The 12,266-nt window shown below is 38.7% G+C and overlaps 1 protein-coding gene across 4 annotated transcripts in view; it reads right to left on the bottom strand.

The window, feature by feature from the left end:
- The window catches only part of CDKL4 (cyclin-dependent kinase-like 4), a 54,835-nt gene extending 44,705 nt beyond the window's left edge, over positions 1–10,130 (bottom strand). For 2 of the 4 annotated variants that reach the window (XM_010855567.1, XM_010855570.1), the window contains exon 1: positions 10,048–10,130. The gene's annotated coding sequence lies outside the window, so the exon portion shown is untranslated. Of the gene's footprint in view, positions 1–9,674; positions 9,992–10,023 lie in introns of those variants that run through there. The other 2 variants (XM_010855568.1, XM_010855569.1) reach the window with 2 other exon arrangements.
- Between the last annotated feature and the right edge of the window lie 2,136 nt (positions 10,131–12,266).

Raw genomic sequence — 12,266 nt, 5'->3', positions numbered from 1 at the left:
ATTCTGAAACAGAAGGCTATGTAAACCTTCCTCCCACCACTAAGAAAGCACAATCCATTAGACACTGCACTTCAGCACAGCAGCACGGCAGGCTTCCTTGAACTAGGATGGCTGTCAATTACTGTAAGCCTAAACCTGCCCAAGAAATAAAATAGAAAAAAGTAATCTCCCCACAAAATTATTAGTAGAAGAGAACAGAAATGAGAATAAAACATCGCAGCTGATAAAATCATTCCAGGGAGTTCCCTGGAATAGTGCATGCCAAGTCGTTTAAGCCGTGTCTGACTCTTGCTGACCCCATGGACGGTAACCTGCCAGGCTCCTCTGTCCATGGGATTTTCCAGGCAAGAATACTGGAGTAGGTTCCCATTTCCTTCTCCACTGGAATAGTGATAAAGGAATAACAAATAGGTTGAGGGAATTCCCTGGCTGTCCAGTGGTTAGGATTCAGAGCTTTCACTGTTATGGCCTGAGTTCAACCCTTGGTTGGGGAATTGAGGTCTTGCAAGCAGAGCAGTGCAACTGAAAAAATAAAAAAAACAAAAGAACTTTCCAAAAAACCTAACCATGAAGCAGAAGAAAACTAACACAATATCTGATTTAAATATCCTCTAACAATGATTTGGAGATAGAAAGAACCACTTTAAATTGCTCAGCAGTGAAGAACCTGCTTGCCATGTGGGGGACCTGGGTTCGATCCCTGGGTTGGGAATATCCCCTGGAGAAGGGAATGGCTACCCACTCCAGTATTCTTGTCTGGAGAATTCCATGGATAGAGGAGTCTGGTCAGCTACAGTCCTTGAGTTGTAAAGAGTCGGACACGACTGAGCGACTAACACACATACAATGTTGATAAAAAAATAAATTGATAGTTGATTTAACTCAGGAAAGAGAAGAGAAAGAAAAATGATCTCAGAAATAGAGACTAAATAACAAGATGCCAACAGGAGAACAGAAATAAAAATTTAAGAAGGGAAATTAAAGAAAGGCAGACTAGCAGTTTAGAGGCTAAAAATGAGGGGGAAAGAAGGGAGCGAGTTTAGAGAGACAGCAGTTGAATGGAAGATAGGCAAGGAAGATACAACAAAAGTTAACTAGAGTTCCTTAAGAAAGAAAACAAAATAATGGAATAGAACCAATATTTGAACATAAACCAAGAAAAACTTCTGGAAATAAGATCTGAATGTACATATTGAAAGGACCCATCTGGTAATTGGCTAACTAACTCAGAACAACCAATTCAGAGACATATTTGAATAAAATTATTAAGATAAAGAAAACACTCTCATAGCCTCCAGTCATAAAGACTAAATAACTTCAGTGTAACAGAATTAGAGTGACGTCAAACTTATCAAGAGCAACGTACAACACAAAGTGAGAATGCAGCAGCATTTTGAAGAAATTCAAGGGAAGAAAGTGAAAACCAAGGATTTCAACTCAGCCAAGCTGTCCTTCAAGGAAATAGACCAACAGTGTAAAACAAGCAAGAATTCCAGTAATGTTATATTCCTGAGCTCTTCTCAAAAAATCTGAGAGGATAACTTTCACCCAACCAAGAGCTGACTGGGAAAACTTCAGCAAAAGGACTTATAGTGAACATTTAATGTATTCAGTGTATTCAAAGACTTTGTATACATTTAAAATATTCAAAGACTGAAACAAAGGGAGGTACAAAAGTAGAAGAATAAATATATAAGTAAAAACTTGTAGATGTTACCAGTTTTGATAGTGTAGGAAGTAATGCAACTAAAAATTTGTTAAAAGAATGGGGGAAAAGGGAAGCAGAATAAGTTCATGGATAACTGAACTGCTGCTGCTGCTAAGTCGCTTCAGTCGTGTCAGACTCTGTGCGACCCCATAGACAGCAGCCCACCAGGCTCCCCCGTCCCTGGAATTCTCCAGGCAAGAACACTGGAGTGGGTTGCCATTTCCTTCTCCAATGCATGAAAGTGAAAAATGAAAGTGAAGTCACTCAGTCATGTCAGACTCTTTGCGACCCCATGGACTGCAGCCTACCAGGCTCCTCCACCCATGGGATTTTCCAGGCAAGAGTACTGGAGTGGGGTGCCATTGCCTTCTCTGGGATAACTGAACAGGTAGGAATAAAAAGATATATTAAGAAAAAACAAAAAACAACTGGGGGCTTCCTTAGGGACTTGGTGGTAAAGACTCCGCCTGCCAATGCAGGAGACACAAGTTTGATCCCTGGTCTGGGAAGGTCCCACATGCTATGCAGCAACTAAGCCTGTATGCCACATAGAGCCTGTGCTCCAGAGCCCAGGAACCACAACTACTGAGCCCATGAGCTCCAACTACTGCAACCCTCACGCCCAAGAGCCCATACGCTGCAACAAGAAGAACCACTGCCGTGAGAAGTCCACGCGCTGCAATGAAGAGCAGCCCTTTCTTGTCGCACCTAGAGAAAAGCCCGCACAGTAACGAAGACCCAGCACAGCCAAAAACAAATAAATAAATAATAAATAAATAAAATTATAAAAAAACTTGACAAACCAGAGAACAAAAGGTTAAATAAGAAAACAAGGACTATGAGAATTTTTTTTTTTTAAAGTATTAGTCTAGGGAATTCTCTGGCAGTCTGGTGGTTAGCACTTGGTGCTTTTACTGCCGTTTCACTTCCCGTCAGGGAACTAAAATTCTGCAAACTGTGCAGCTCTGCCAAAAAAAAAAAAGGCATTAGTCTAAAGGTAACTACTGAAACAAAAATATAAGCTTTCCAAAATACCAAAGAAATTGAAAAAAAAAATCTAACACAGTACATAGAGAAATTCAGAAATTTTTACATTCTGCACATAATAATTATAACATAAAACAATATGGCAGAATAGAAACGAAAATAAGTTGTATCAGTAAATATGAGTGGGCTTAAGTCATTTATTAAATGAGAAAAATTTTAAGTATGGCTCACAAAACAAGATCCAGTTATAAGCTATATGCAAGAGACACACCTAAAATAAAGTGATTCAGAAAGGTTAAAAATGTAAAGACAGGAAAAGGTATATAGGACAAATGGAAACAATAAGAAAGGAATTTGTGACCTTGGTATCAGACAAAGTAAAATTAAAGCTAAAAAAAGTATTAAATATGACAAAAGGGGGCAGGTTTTAATGCTAAGAGCAAAAATTCATAATGTAGATATAACAGTCTCAAATAACACAGCAATTACTGTTGTAAAGCAGAAACTCTAGGGCATGCAAGGAGACATGTATAGAAACAAATTAATAATGAGAGACTTAAATACATCACGCGGTAAAAGACAAGGCCAGTGAACACAAAATATGTAACTCTGCAGAACACCCAAACAATGCAAGCAGTAAAGTGAACCTAGAGGAGAGATATAAACTGAATTTTATACTCTGATAATACGGAATGGACCTTCTTATCAAGCACACAGGGACTAGTCACAAAAACTGTTGTTTCTGTTCAGTTGCTCAGGCATGTCTGACTCTTTGCGACCCCATGGACTGCAGCTTGCCCAGGCTTCCCTGTCCTTCACTATCTCCTGGAGTTTGCTCAAACTCACGTCCATTGAGTCAATGATACCATCCAACCGTCTCATCCTCTGCCGCCCCCTTCTCCTGCCCTCAATCTTTCCCAGAATCAGGTTATTTTCCAATGAGTTGGCCCTTCTCATCAGGTGGCCAAAGTATTGGATCTTCAGCTTCAGTGTCAGTCATTATTATTAAGTCACAAAGAAAGCATCAGGAAATCTCAAAAGTAGAAATATTATAAATAACATTCTGGTCATAAAATATCAAACAAGAAATTGGAACAAGAATTAAAAACATAAAATAAAAAAAGATCTTCTACCTAGAAGTGAAAAAGTCTTCTATTAAATACCTCTTGGGTAAAGAGGGAAACACAAACTAAACTAATAAAATTTAAAAAAATGATTATGAAAATACAACATATCAAAATCTAGAAGATACATTTAAAGTAGTGGTTCTCTACTAGGGTTGGTTTTGGCCCCCAGGGGAATTTTTCAGGGTCTGGAGACATATTTTTATGAGTATGCAGAGACCAGGAATGCTGCTAAACATTCCTCAAGGTGCAGGACAGACCCCCATGATAAACACCACTCTGATCTAAAATAATAACACAGTTGAAGTACCCTGTCATAAAGCAGTAAAGAGAAGAAAAGCCAGAGATCAAAACAAACATATAGAAAAAAGATAGAAGGCTAAAAATTAACAAATTAAGTTCAAAATTTAAAAATATAGAAAAGCAAATACAAAATGAACCAAAGTAAAGCACAAAAAGGGAAACAATAAATTAATAAACTGAAATAGAAATTAATAAATCAAAGAAAACATAAAACAGTAAATCTAATTAATAAACCTAAATCCTGGTTCCTTGAGAAATTTAAAACAGACAAATCATTACCTAACTTAATGAAGGAAAAAAGGAGAAATAACAATATGTAAAATAAAATCACAAGAGGGAATAACCATCAAAACAGAAGAATTTTTAAAATATCATGAGACTATTTTGTAGGCATTTATGCAAATGAATATGAAAACTTGGATGAAATGGATAATTTCCTCAAAAGACAGAGTTTACCAAAATTTGTCCAATTAGGGATTGAGAATCTAGACTGGTTTAAGTATAGGAAATAGAGGAAGTTTTTTTTTTTTTTTTTAATCCCACAGAAAAGCACAAGAGGTCAGACTTTGACCACTATGGTGGGGTAAAGAGATTGGCAAATTTTCTTCCTAAAACACAAGTATAACACTAAGCAAAATTGTCCAAGAAACAAAAACAAAAATACAACAATTTTCAGGATCTGGAAACTGCACAGAAGCAAAAAGCAAATGGGGAAGTATTTATTTATGATACGCTGCTAGAAGGCTACTTAAGAACAGTGGGGTCTGCGGCTTCTTGCCTGAGGCTTCCATCATTCCTCCGCTACCCCTGCCCCCAGTTCAATGAGGGCAGTAATAAGGCCAGTGTGGACGGGTCATGAGCCAGCAGCCTTGCTCCCGAGGCGGTGTGTTTGATATACCTCAGAAGATGAAAACCTGTGACAACGTCAGTGAAATTCTTATGAATTGATATGAAACAAATGGGAGAGAAAACAGTTTTTCAAGCCTTAAAATGAGGTTCTCATGCGGGTGAGGTGTAGACCAGCCAAGGGATTTATGGGAAGATCCTAAAAATGAGAGAACCACAGAGGGGCTAGATTAGCTTTCCACACACGGGGAAGATCAAAGAAGGTCTTAAAAAAAGTTAAAGCTTGGCAGGTTGGAGGATTGATTGAATTTTGAATCCTCTCTCCAACCCACATACTGATTTCCTAGAAGACGTGGAAGACTTATGGCTAGAGATGTCTGAGTACCACCACTGCCCAAATTATTGGCGACCACTAAGCTCTGCAAGACAGTGGTGACTTCTAGAAAGCCAGGCTAAAAAACTAACACACTGAATAGAAACATTAGCAGCCACACATATGGGAGGAGATGGACTCTGAAATACAGGCAGAATGCAAAACCAAAAATCAACCCATTAAAAAAACCAACAAAAACCCAGGGGAGAAAATCAGAATCCAGAATTTCTGGATAATATTTATCTAAAATGTCCAATTTTCAATAAAAAATTATGCAGCATGCTAAGAAAAGGGAAAGTGTGACCTATACTCAGGGAAAAAGTCAATAAAAATGAATTCTGAGTGGATGGATTTTGCTGACAAAGACTTCAAAATCAGCTTTTATAAATATGTTCAAGTAATTTAAATAACGAAAAGAGAATATGACAACAATGACTCAGATAAACAGGGAATCTCCACAGAAGAATGAGAAGCATAAAAAAGAACCAAATGGGAGTTTTAGGGTCAAAAGATCTAACTGAAAAATTCCCTAGATGGTTCAGTAGCAGATCTGAGATGGCAGAAGACAGAGTCAGTAAATCTGACAACAGGTTAATAAAAAATGACCAGTTGGAAAGACAGACAAAAGCCTTAAGATGAACAGACTTCTGGAACAAAAATCAACAGTACCAATATACATGTAATGAGATTTCTCAGAAAGAGAGAGTGAGACAAAGGGGTAGAAAATTACATTTGAAGAAATAATGGCCCAAACCTTTCTAAACATAATGGAAAACACTAACTACAGATTCAAGAAGCTTAATAAATCCCCAAGTAGGATAAACGTGAAGAGATCCATACTTAGATAAATCATAAACTTCTGGAAACCAAAGATGAAGAGATCTCTCAAAAACAGTGAGAGAAAATGATTCACATACAAGGGAACAGCAACATGCTCACTGACCAACTCTTCACCAGAAAAACAATCACAAAAAAATCAATAAAAGAAAAAACTCGATCTTTAAAAAGATCAATAAAATTAATGGACTTTTATCTAGATGGACTAAGAAAAAAGAAAGAAAAATTACCAAAATCAGAACCACCCTATAGAAGAAGATTAACAGAATATTATGAACAACTTTAAGCAACCACATTAGATACCTTGGTTGACCAAATGCCTAAAAAGACAAAATATCAAACTAACTCAAGGAAAAATAGAAAATCTGATTACACCCTTAAAAAATAAAAGAAACTGAATTGGTAATTAAAAATCTACCTACAAAGAAAAGTCCAGGCTCAGATGGCTTCACAGATGAACTCTACCAAACACCAAGAAGAATTAATATCAACTCTTCACAAATTGTTCTAAAAAATTGAGGAAAGAACATTTCCCAGCCCCTTCTGTAAGGCCAATATTAACCTTGATACAAAGTCAGAAAAAGAAATCACAAGAAAACTATAGATCATTATTCTCATAGATTTAAGAATCCTCAACAAAATTAGTAGAAACATATAAGGTGGATGTATGCCATGACTACAAAGGATTTATCTCAGGAATGCAAAGTTATTTTAATATCTAAAAATTAGTAACGCAAAACATCATATTAATATGACAAAGCAGCATCTCAGTAGATATGACAAAAATCCAACATCCATTCACAATAAAAATCTCAACAAACTGTATTAGAAGGGAATTCCCTACAGGAGATCTGTGAAAAACCTACAGTTAGTAGGCTGCAGTCCATGGGGTCGCACAGAGTCAGACACGACTGAAGCGACGTAGCAGTAGCAGCATCAGGCTTAATCTTTCTCTCCTAAGACTGAGAAAAAGATGTCTGCTTTCACCACCACTACTTAACATTGTTTTGAAAGTTCTCATCAGTGCAATAAGTCAAGTAAAAGAAATTAAAAGGATGTGCCTCGTGGCTGGGCCCAGGGGTGGACCCAGGTCCCCGCAGTGAAAACACTAATTCCTAACCACTGAACCACCAGGGAATTTCCAAAATATTTATAGTATCATTACTCATAGGAGTCCTAAACTGAAAGCAAACCATCAATTGATGAATGAGTATCCATGCAATGAAATACCATTCATTTCATTCAATTCAAAATACCAGTAATAGAAAAGAACAAAGAAATTAACACAATACTGTAAATCAATTACACTACAATAAAAATTAAAAACAAAATAGAAAGGAACAAAGTACTGATACATGCTATAATATGTTAAATATTTTTTAAAAACCCCATAATGCTATGTCAGAAAAGCCACACACACACAAGGAACACACATGATCGCATTTACATGAAATTTCTAGGAGAGTCATATGAGCCACTAAGAAGGACACAGGATCTCCTCTGTGATACTTATGCCAAAAAATGGAAACCTGAATATAATTATAAGGTAATAGTAGACAAAGCCAAACTGAAGACCATTCTACAAATAACTGGCTTGTGTTCTTAAAATATCAAGGTCATGAAAGGCAAAGATCAAAGTACTGTTTCAGACTGAAGGAGAGTGAAGAGAAGCAAAAAATGAAATGTGATGCGTGATCTGGAATTTGGTTCTGGAATGGGGAAAATCGTAACTATAAAGAATCATCCTGGGATATCTGGTGAAACCTAAATACTGATTGTAGGTCAGATATCAGATTTCCTGATTTTGGTAATCTTTACTGAGGTTATATAAGATAATGTCCCAGTTCTTAGGAAATAAACATTGAACTGTTTAAAGGGACAGGATGTCTACAATGTACTCTCAAACAGCACAGAAAAATTAATATGCATATATATATATATAATACACACACAAAGAGAGAAAGAAAGCAATAAAAAATAGAGTGAAATGTAAACAATTAAAGGATATAAATGTATAGGAGTTCACTGTACTATGCTTTCAGGTTTGAAATTATTATACCAAAATAGAGCTATTTTAGGAACCTATATATAGGGGGACTATAGTGTCAACTCACTTTTTTTCTGCCTATCTAGTTCAATGACAGCAAAACATCTTTCTCAAACATCAATATAATCAGAGATCGTCCTTTCTCAAAAATGGCTATAGCTTCTACTGTCACAGAATAAAGTTCAAATTGTAGTATGGTATTTACAGTCCTTTCAACACTGGTCCCAATGTACCTTCCCCGCCAGTGCTTCTCAGATTTTTTCCCCAAACACTGTCAAGTCTCTAAGTCTCTGCTTACACGCTGCTTGGAAGGTTTGACCCCCAAACCCTTTTCATCTTTTGCAGTTCAACTCAAATGCCTTTTCTACTTATCATTTCCCTGATCCCCAAAGGCAAGCCCTTTCTCACCACACATACTGAGTTAACAACTTCCTCACTCCTTTTTTACATATTACTTACTGCACTTGAGGTACTTTGTTTGCCCACTGTCTGGCACACAGTAGGTGCTCGACCTGTCTGTTTCAGTCATAGCGTAATTTTATTTGCTAACCTTTCCACTAAATATGTACCTTTCTGCTTTAAACAAAAGCAGTAATACATTTTGGTTGTTAATATAATACCTGGGCAGGAAATCAATATTAAACAGTGAGACAGTTATCTGCAGTGAATAGAAGCAACTGACAGAGAATATTTTTCAGTCATTAGTCACCTTCAATCTGAACCTATGTACCTCTTGGCTAATCTACCAAATGTTTGACTATTAAAGTTAATGAAGTTCTGTGTACTAAGGCAAAAACAGGTACAGACTTGGGCCGACTGGTGAATATGAGGCAGACAGGTAGATACTTGAGCGGATCATTAAATTCTTTGAAAATGTTCTATTTATCTTCCTTAGTCTTGAGGATTTGCAAAAGGATGCACATACAAACTAAGAAAACATTTAGGGGCAGATTATTTGCCATGATTGTACCACAAGGCAGGTCACGAGGGTTCAAGCTAGCCTTTAAAGAAAATACTGAGAGAAGGAAAACAAAATTAAGAAAGGGAGAGGAAATGGGGTGAAAAAACATATTAATTTCCTAATCTAAAAGTCTATAGGAAACAGGTAAATCGTGGCATTATGAATAGGGGAGTAAGGAGACCCTTTGAAGACCAAGACAAGTTACAGATTCTACACGCTAAAAGTCACAGTCCGCTACGCTGTTATTATTTGCAATGCAACAAACATGTATTTATATTTAATAAAACTGACCGGAAAAATGGGCTATAAAACCATTCTCCGTCTGTCTTATAAACATCATACCAAATCGCAGAACTTCAGAAGTACACACACCCGTTTAAAAACCTGTCTTCGTGACAATACAACAGGATTAACTAAGAGCACCCCAGGAAACCAAAGACCACATCATTCACATAATCCAAGAAACGAACTTTGTTTAAAAGCCTCACATTTCATGTGAACACGTAACAGATCTGAAAGTCTGGCGTAATCCACTTGATTTCCAGGCTTCTAAACTAGCCTCGACCACACATTTAATGACAGTCCAGCTTCTCGGCACGCCAGGGGTCGATGTTCCCAAGCACAGCCGCTCCGCTGCCCCGAGGGCCCGTACCAGGTGGGTCGTACAGTCGGCTGGCGCCACCCGTCGCCTCTGGGCCCTCGCCCATCCCTGTCTGTCCCTCCGAGGAGGCCAATCGGGAAGGCTCCCCCGCTCCCCTTCTCTCAGGGAACCTTCCCTTCTCTGGAAACCTCCATCCAGACCCCGTTTCTCTCTCCATCGCCCCGCCCCTGACCCACCTGCCTCCCAACCGCCGGACTTACGGCTCAGACGGGGCGACGGCGACGCAGCCTCTAGCGGCCCCGGCGCAGCGACTCCGGCGCTGGGCGCTGTGCGCAGGCAGCCCCCGCGCGGCGTCTCCCGGGCAACCGGACGCTCAGGCCGCGCAGGGCAGGGCGGCTTCCGGAGCGGGTTCCCCCGGCGCCCGCCGCAGGGAAATTCGCGGCCTGGGTTCAGCATCTCGGTGGGTCACCTGTGGGCCAGCCCTTAACAGCAGAGTGTGGACGCAGCCGCAGTTTCTCCTCTCGGAACCTTTGTTAAGCTGCCCTGAAGGAGGCACTCGGGGAACGTTTTAACTTTTCCAGAACATTGCGATCACACCAAGTACTGTTCCTATCCCAGGCCTCAGGAGCACTGAAAGTTAGCATTGAAGTTACAGTAGGCCGTTTCCCTACCTGGGCATAGACCTTGAGGTGGCCAGATCCTCTATTCTTAATCGTTCCTCTTTGGTTCTGCCCTAGTGTCCACATAGCTTCTCAGCAGATTTAAGGCTTTTCCGAAACAAGTAGCTTTATCTATTAGTTGCGGTCCATCGCTGCTGTTTTGATAATTCAGCAAGCATTGTTACTATTATGTGGGGCTGATTCAGAGTGAAAGACATGTTTGCCACCCAGTAGGGAAGCAAGTCAAGCAAACAAGTAATGTGATGAATGCTATATGGGGTCATAGGTACTAACACTGGAAAAAGATAATTTTTCTAAAGTCTACTCGTTTACAAGATGAACGTGGGAACACTATGTTGTTAATGAGCACATACACACTTTGGCCTCAGTAAAATGCTCCCCAATTATGCCCAGATTTAGGACGTCGATTATTCTGATTCCCTCAGAGGTAACTCTTCTTCCTTTTTCTTCTCTATCTTCAATTCTCCACTTCCTTCATTTGCTGAGACATATCCTCTAATCTCTGCCCATCTTTAGAAACAAAAGACAGAGACAAAAACAAAACTAGAAACTTTTACCTCCTTCGCCTTTAAGACCAAACATAATCCCACTGAACTCAAATCTACATAAGCTTGTATCAACTTATTTTTCTATCATTTTTACCCTCATCATGCTATATAGGTAATTTTCCCAGTAAGGATTCAAGAGATCACATCACCTTAGGTACAGACCCAACGCCTATTTTCTGTCTTTGGCCACATCACACGGCATGTGGGATCCTAGTTCCCCAGTCAGGGATCAAACCCTGCACCCCTGCATTAGAAGCATGGAGTCTTAACCACTGGACTGCCAGGGAAGTCTTTTTTTTTTTTTTGCCAATGGCTATTTTCATCATGGTATTTAACCTCTGCAGTTTCTGTAACTGTTACTATTAGAACTACTCTTCTCAATAGGAAGCTCTTTACAAATAGGCCCATCCCTGCTTGGCAGTAGCATGTTAGCATGTCTTGTTACTCTGCTCCACACACCCTGAGCTCTACTTTATTTAACGCCACTATTCCTTGAATAAGCATTTTTGCATATGCCTACAGCTCCCTACCCTGATTTTTTTCTGCACTTGATAAACTCATCTATTAACAACCTGGTTTATATATAACATTCAATAAAGGCTTTTCTTTTCCCAAAGCAGAATTAGGCACAGCCTTTTGTATTGTTCTTCAAACCTATTTATTCATCCAAGTGTGCTCCTGGAATATTGGGAATGATGATCTTCTGTCTTCTCCCCAGTGTCAGTAAAGCACTTGGACCCACTGTGAATGATCAATGTTTGTTAGCTAAACAATTATCTCACCAGAGGAAACTTGGAAAGTCAAGTCTTTGTAATGAGTTTTGACTAGATGTGTTTCATAAGGTTTAACGGTAAAATCAATTATATGCAAATCCTTTTATTCTTACACAAAACACTTTGAATAAGGAAAATCTTTTTTGATAAAGTGAAAAATTAAAAGACAGAAAGTTAATTTCTTTTGCTGCAAAGAGACCATGAAAATCAGATTCTGAAATCCAATTCCTAGAGAAAGTAAGTGTAATTTCAGGGCAGAAATGGCTAGAGTGTATTTCAGAGGGTAGTGGATATATTCTGTGTAGTACACAGCTTAGCATAGTAGTTGAGAGTATACACTCTGAACTAAGTGCCTAGGTTCAAATCCTAGCTCCACTGTTTCCCAGCTATATTCTTGGGCAAGTTATTTAATCTTTCAGTGCCTTAGTTTCTTCATCTGTAATACGGCATTAATGATACTTACCTCATTGGCTGTTTT

Source organism: Bison bison, unplaced genomic scaffold, assembly GCF_000754665.1.
Source record: "Bison bison bison isolate TAMUID 2011002044 unplaced genomic scaffold, Bison_UMD1.0 scf7180017864366, whole genome shotgun sequence".
Lineage (NCBI taxonomy): Eukaryota > Metazoa > Chordata > Mammalia > Artiodactyla > Bovidae > Bison > Bison bison.
This window is presented reverse-complemented; position numbering and strand designations above follow the sequence as displayed.